Source organism: Podarcis cretensis, assembly GCF_951804945.1.
Source record: "Podarcis cretensis genome assembly, chromosome: 1".
NCBI lineage: Eukaryota > Metazoa > Chordata > Lepidosauria > Squamata > Lacertidae > Podarcis > Podarcis cretensis.
The window spans coordinates 103,377,412-103,383,764 of NC_137170.1; the positions used below are offsets into that span (position 1 = coordinate 103,377,412).

The 6,353-nt window shown below is 42.9% G+C and overlaps 1 long non-coding RNA gene across 3 annotated transcripts in view; it reads left to right on the forward strand.

The window, feature by feature from the left end:
* The window catches only part of LOC307226485, a 134,985-nt gene that overhangs the window by 750 nt on the left and 127,882 nt on the right, over window positions 1–6,353 (forward strand). The window lies entirely within an intron of this gene.

A 6,353-nucleotide genomic window follows, 5' to 3' on the forward strand; every position in this document is an offset into this window, starting at 1 on the left:
AGAAAAGGGCGCGCGCTCTGCCTCGGCGTCTCCCGCGCGCTCCCCGTCTCCCCGCGCATATGTCGATGGCCCGCCGCAGCAGGCAGGCGAGGTCGGAGCCAGGGGCTCCTCAGGGTGACGGACGGGCGTGGGGAGGGGAGGGGAGGGGAGGGGGGGATCTTTCTTGAAAGGCGCTGGGAAAGGGCTTGGCCAACTCGGCGGCGGCCCTTCCCGAGACTGCGCTTCCAGAGGATCCTGCAGGTTACCCAGTTAAGCGTAGGATTGTTGGCCTGCTCTCTTCTGGCCCGGGCTGCCAAGAAAGTGTCTGTGAAATTAGAGGTGTATTGATGACAGGGGAACTTCACTCGCTCCCATTGTGTCTGGGTGGATTCAGATGAGCAGCTTTTGACATTTGGGATTTTGGGGTTGCTTGGGTAGGTTTTTCCCCCCCTGCAACTGAAGGCATGCAGAATTGGGTTGCCTAATAGTACCCAACAAGCAACGGGCCTTCCTGTTTTCTGCAAGCTGCAGTAGGAAAAGTGTATGTGGTTTTTCTGTTTTCTCTTTAAAGATGCAGTTTAAAAGGAGTTTCACTTTTTGGCTTGTTCATTTGGAAGGAGACAGCCCCCGGCATATAACGCTTGGTACACATGGCATCTCAAGAATACAGCATGTCCTGGAGGAAGAGGAGGATTGGTCTGCTTAAAATTCATAATCCTTACAAAGTGGCTGCCCCATTCACGAAGTGCTCCTTCTTTTTAGGGGGAGTAAACACAATCACAGTGAAGAGAAAGAAAAGACATTTATTCACGGAGTAGTAATGCTTCTAAACCACACAAATGCGGGGCCAGCGTTTCATAATTTAGTATTATTTTTGCATTGATTTGTATATGAAATAGGTGGAGTTTCATTGTGCATTTCCCAGGGTTGATTGTTTTACCCTCCAATCTGTGAGCTCAGAGGCTTGCATTTGCGAGCTGTGAATATGTGCTGTGTAGTTCACTGGGCATACTTGGGTCACCTCCAAGGCAAAGAAGTGGTAGCTGAGGGCTGGTTTCTGTGTTGCCCTCTTACCCCTCCCTTAATTTTGCTGCAAGTACACTTCTCAGGCAGGCAGTGGATGTATGTCTGGTGCAGACACACTTCACACCTGAGTATGTGCCTGTTCTTTGCCTATGAGGAGAAGGGGAACTCCAGGCTGCCTTCCTAGAACAGGGAGATTTCAGTAATTCAGTAGCTTAAGCCAAGTCAAATTTCTTTCTGGAAGGCATTGTAAGAAGAATTGCACAGTGTGTGTTACCTCTATAGTGGCCAGCTGGAACTTTGTAGGATTGTTGTTGTTTTTTTGTACAAACATCTGATATTTTCATAATAGGTAGATTTTTTGGGGGGGAAAGATGATCAGCTGGTGCTTGAGTTCTGCAGCCACGTTTTAGCTGAAGTGTAAGCATCTTGTACTGACACTCACATTGCAGAACTATAAAATGCAAAAGGATCAGATATTTTCACAAGAGGACATATACCACAACGTGTTATGACACTTTTTTCCAGCATCTAACAGGAATGTTCTTGTTTAGGGTTTTCTAATTCTCAAGGAAGCCAATTTACTCTCCCTCTGTGGTTTTCTATTTCTTACTTTTCCTGGGTTCTGTTAAGACTGAGCATGTTCAGTTTGGGATTGTTTTGTTAGTTTTCTTTTTTATACTTCTGCAAACCTTGAGGTTTCCTTTGAGCATTCTGAGCGCACCGAGTTCCTTGTTAGAGGGAACAATTGTGCCTGATTAACATAACTTGCATATCATTTTAAAAAACATGGCAGATACATTTGGAGGATATTGTTTGCTCTATGCTATGCTATCCCCTCCCCTGAAAAAGTTCTTATGCAGAGACTTGGAAACGGCAACATATGATGAATTCCTGTATCATTCCCATGTCAAAACAGCACAATGAATCACTGCTTCGTCCATATGATATTCAGGTCACTCCCGTTTCAGTTCTAGGACTGGGCTATGTATCATGATATATAATAAATGTTTAAAATTTTTACTTTTATATTTATTACAACTTATACCCTGCTTTTCACCATCAGCATCCCAAAGTGGCTTACAGAATAAAAGTATGCAACATACAGAGTTTAAAGCAGAAATTGAAACATCAGAGATTTAAAACTTCATGGTGCGGAGGCCTCCAGAAATAAAAGAGTTCTAATCAGGTTTCTGAAACTTGGCAGGGGTTGTGCTTCCCTGGTTTCTAGTGGGAGGGAGTTTCACAGAGTTTGGTTCCCTACACTGAAGGCCAGCTCCTTGTTGACACAAGTTGTGCTTCTGGTTCCCTGTGGGAGTACTAATATTGCTGCCCCTAGATGATCTCGGTGATCATTTTGGGAGACATGGGTTAAGGCATTCTGGACCTAAGTTGTTCTGGAGTTTGTACACTAGTATCTTGAACCTGGCCTGGTCCTCTCTGTTATTTGCCACTCAGTGGCAAAGCATTTGCTTTTTCTGCTGGATGCCCCAGGTCCAATTCCTGTTCCTTCCGTTAAAACAAGGACATCCAACTCCCAAGAGACTGCAATCTGCTTCCAGTAAAAAAACTGGCAGTGATCTACCCATATTTTATTTTATTTTATTGGGGGGGAGTTCAGAGTTGGGGGAGGAGACATGATTCAAAATAACGCGAGCGATAAGGATCCTGCAATTGACCGCGATCATCCGGGGATCAACCTGTCTATCGCGGTCGACCGGTTGGACACCCCTGCGTTAAGAGATGGCCAGGTTGCAGTTGATGGGGAAGAGGAAGGGACCCTCTGCAAGACACAGGATAGCTTCCTGTCGGGAAGGGCTGTGGCTCAGTGGTAGAGCATCTGCTTTGCATGCAGAAGGTGTGCCAGGTTCAATCCCAGGCACCAACCAGGTTCAACCCCTGCCTGAAACGAGTCGCTGTTGGTCAGTGCAGATGATACATGCTTAGATGGACCAGTTTTTGATTCTATATAAGGCAGCTTCCTGTATTCCTATCTGTGCATATTTGCAAGTGTATCAGAAGTGTGTTTGTCCTTTTGAAAGTAAGCGGATAACACAATCCTGGGTGGATTCATTTAGTGTTCATTCTTGGGATATAAGGGGCAGTTGCCGCTCTTGCGTCTCCCGTGACACCGATATTCAACTCCGGGTACTCTCTCTGGTGAAGTTGGTGGTTATTAGCATTCCTTCCTTCCCTTTGTTTACAGTTTCTTATTTACTTTGTTGAATTTTTTAAAAGTTGCAAGAATTCTGTCAAATACATATATTCAACAGTATTTAGGCCTCAAAAATAAAGATGCATTAGAAAGATGCCTATTATGCTTCAGAATTATTAATTGACATTTTTATGATGAATAATTAATCATTGGAATAATTTTTGTATCTCTGATCTGAACACATATTTGCATATCTAATGTCTGATTTTAAATGTGGTTTCTTTAGTTGCATTCTCCCAGGACAAAGAGATGAAGTAAGAAACATCCTAATGTGAAACTATCCCCCCTCTCTACCACCTCCTTGGGTTGCACTTGTAAAAGTAGGTTTATTGAGAGAGAAAATTTCTCTCAAGATATGAAGTTGTCAACAAACTTTGTATGCCTTATGGGTGCATTGTAGAAAACATATTCAGGTATGACTGGCATGAATTAATCCATTTAGGTCCTACTTCCTTAAATCCTGTGATAAGTTTAAGACCCCCATTTAATTTATTTGACAGGTGGCCTGGTCCAATGGATGCTTTCTTGGAAATAAATCTTGCTAAAATCAGTAGGATTTATAGTCATAGATCAATAATCTGGCTATCTATGACATACATATCTCTGTCCTTTTTAAAGCTGTGTTTATATAACTCTTAGCCATACTCCATTTATTGCTATATGTTTAAGCATAGGTACAAGCCCAATGCTGATCCAGTTGATCTTCTCAGCAGGCCCTCCTGAGAGAAAGCTGGATGAAACATATCTCTCTGTATATATCCCATTTGTTAGACACCTGCTACTGTAAAAGTCTTGATGTGACTTACAGCTCAGGGCAAAACACATTCTATGCAAGCCATTCTGAATTAAAAACAAAAGCAGCACCTTCAATAAAATAACCAGTGGATTTAAAGAAATTGCAAGCCAACCCTAGAAAATACACATCATCATCATAATCAACAAGCCAAAAATGCCCACAGAGACAGCCATGATGTTAACCAAATGCCTGGGAAAATATGAAAGCCTTTGCCTGGCGCTGGAAATAGGTTGGTGCCAGGTGAATATTCTTTCAGAGAGTGTTCTACACAGCGGAGACTATAGGCAAAGGCCACCTCTCTCTTCATAATCCTCTGCATCTCCATCCGAGGAGGGCCTCAGATGATGACCTCATGGTCTGTATAGGCTCATGTCAGAAGAGGCCTTCAGTTAGGTAATAGGCCCCCAAAGTGTGTAAGGTTTTATAGGTTAAAACCAGCACTTGGAAGTGGACTCAGAAATGTATGGGTCGATATTTTTTTTACCAATAATAGTTGTTCAACAACAATATACACTTTGATACGGAAAAACCCATGCACTAGCTATGAAATTGATGTGTGTTCTAGGTTAGGATAAATTCTCAGTCTGTGCTAGGCAGCAGCCAGAAATCTTGATTCTGAGTGGTCCTATAATAAGACCAGAATCTGGAAGAGGACAAACTTGTGTTTTGTTTCTGCCTTTGATTTGATTCCACCATAGAACTTTGTCAGGATTTACACCTCATTCACCTTTTGTTTTTGTTTTGGTTTGTTTTAAAGCCCCTGAAAGATTTACCCCATTAATATAAAATTCTCCTGACTGCTGTTCTAATAAGAGAACTGTGATTGTGCCTGTAAGATCCTTCAGGGATGGAGGGAATTGCAGAGTGTATGGTTTTATGGCAACAGCTTTAGTATCAAACAAGAACTTACATTGAGTACTACCTGAGTCTTTCATGGCTTCTTGACTTGCTCTTGCTTGTGAAGAATAAATAAAAACCTAGGTCAGAACTGCTCCAGATTGAAATATGCTAGAACTGAGGTGGGAAAATATAATGCAGGACTCTTGGGTTGAGCTTTTCCATTCCACTACTTGTGCTGGGATTGTGTAAAATACAGTTGTACCTTAGAAGTCAAATGCAATCCATTCAGGAAGTCTGTACGACTTCCAAAACATTCGAAAACCAAAGTGCAGCTTCTGATTGGCTGCAGGAAGCTCCTGCAGCCAACTGGAAGCTGCAAAAGCCCTGTTGGACGTTCGGCTTCCGAAAAGTTCGCAAACCAGAACAGTCACTTCTGGGTTTGCAATGTTCGGGAGCCAAAACATTTGGGAACTAAGCTGTTCGCAAACCAAGGTATGACTACTGTATGTTGATGCCACAAATAATCATGGCCATGCATTTTGTTTATTTATTTAATCTGTGAAATTTATATACTGCCCTTCATCACAAAATGTTCCCATGGTGAACCTGTTGTTTATGTTGAGTAGAGGAAGCATCCTTCATGATTTCTAAAATTGGTACCCACCTGTCATCTCTTCTGAGGAGCACATAAGATTGCTCATGTGATAAATGTTTTCAGGATCTATTTTGCTAAAAAAGCACCGGCTGGAGGGTTGGGAAGGGGGGCAGCGTCTTGAAATTACACTTCCAACATGAAGATACCTTAAATAACGTGTTGGAATTTACATTTTACCTCCGCTTTATTGCAGAGTTGCCCGTAGATCTCACCAATCTCATGCAGCCCATGAAACTAGCGGAGTCCCACAGTGCAACCCTCTGCATGCTTGCTCAGAGTTAAGTAGCCATTTGCTACAGAGGTACAGCTCCCCAAAATAATTTGAGCTATCCCATTCACTACTTCAGCTTTCAGCTGTAGTTTTATCGCGGTCCCGTTTTACATAGATGAAATCCTTGCTGCCCTAATAACAGTCTTTGCCAGCCCTTTGCTCCCCCAAAGTAGAAGTGTGCTAAAGATTGCATTCTCAGTCTGTTAGACAGACTCTGGGTTTCACTGCCAACATTTTCTAGGCCTGCCTAATTTGTGACCCATCAAATTGATTGCAGCCAAGTAACCTTTTATAGTCGCCTGCCAGATTCTTGACGACTCCCCCATTTTGCAGTTCCAGGCAGGCAGAAGAAGCAGGAATTTATTGAGCCACTTAGTGCATGCTGCTATTGGTGGTTGGCGAGTTGTGTTTAACTTGGCGGGTCACAGGTTTGCAGGGCCTGCTGTGTACTGGGAGTCCTGAAAACTGCAGCAGACATATTGAATCACCCCCAGTGGTCTTTCCAGCCCAAACCTGTAAAAAAATGAGCCTGATGCTGCTTTAAAATATTGAGCAGCAAAGCAAGTTTAATTGA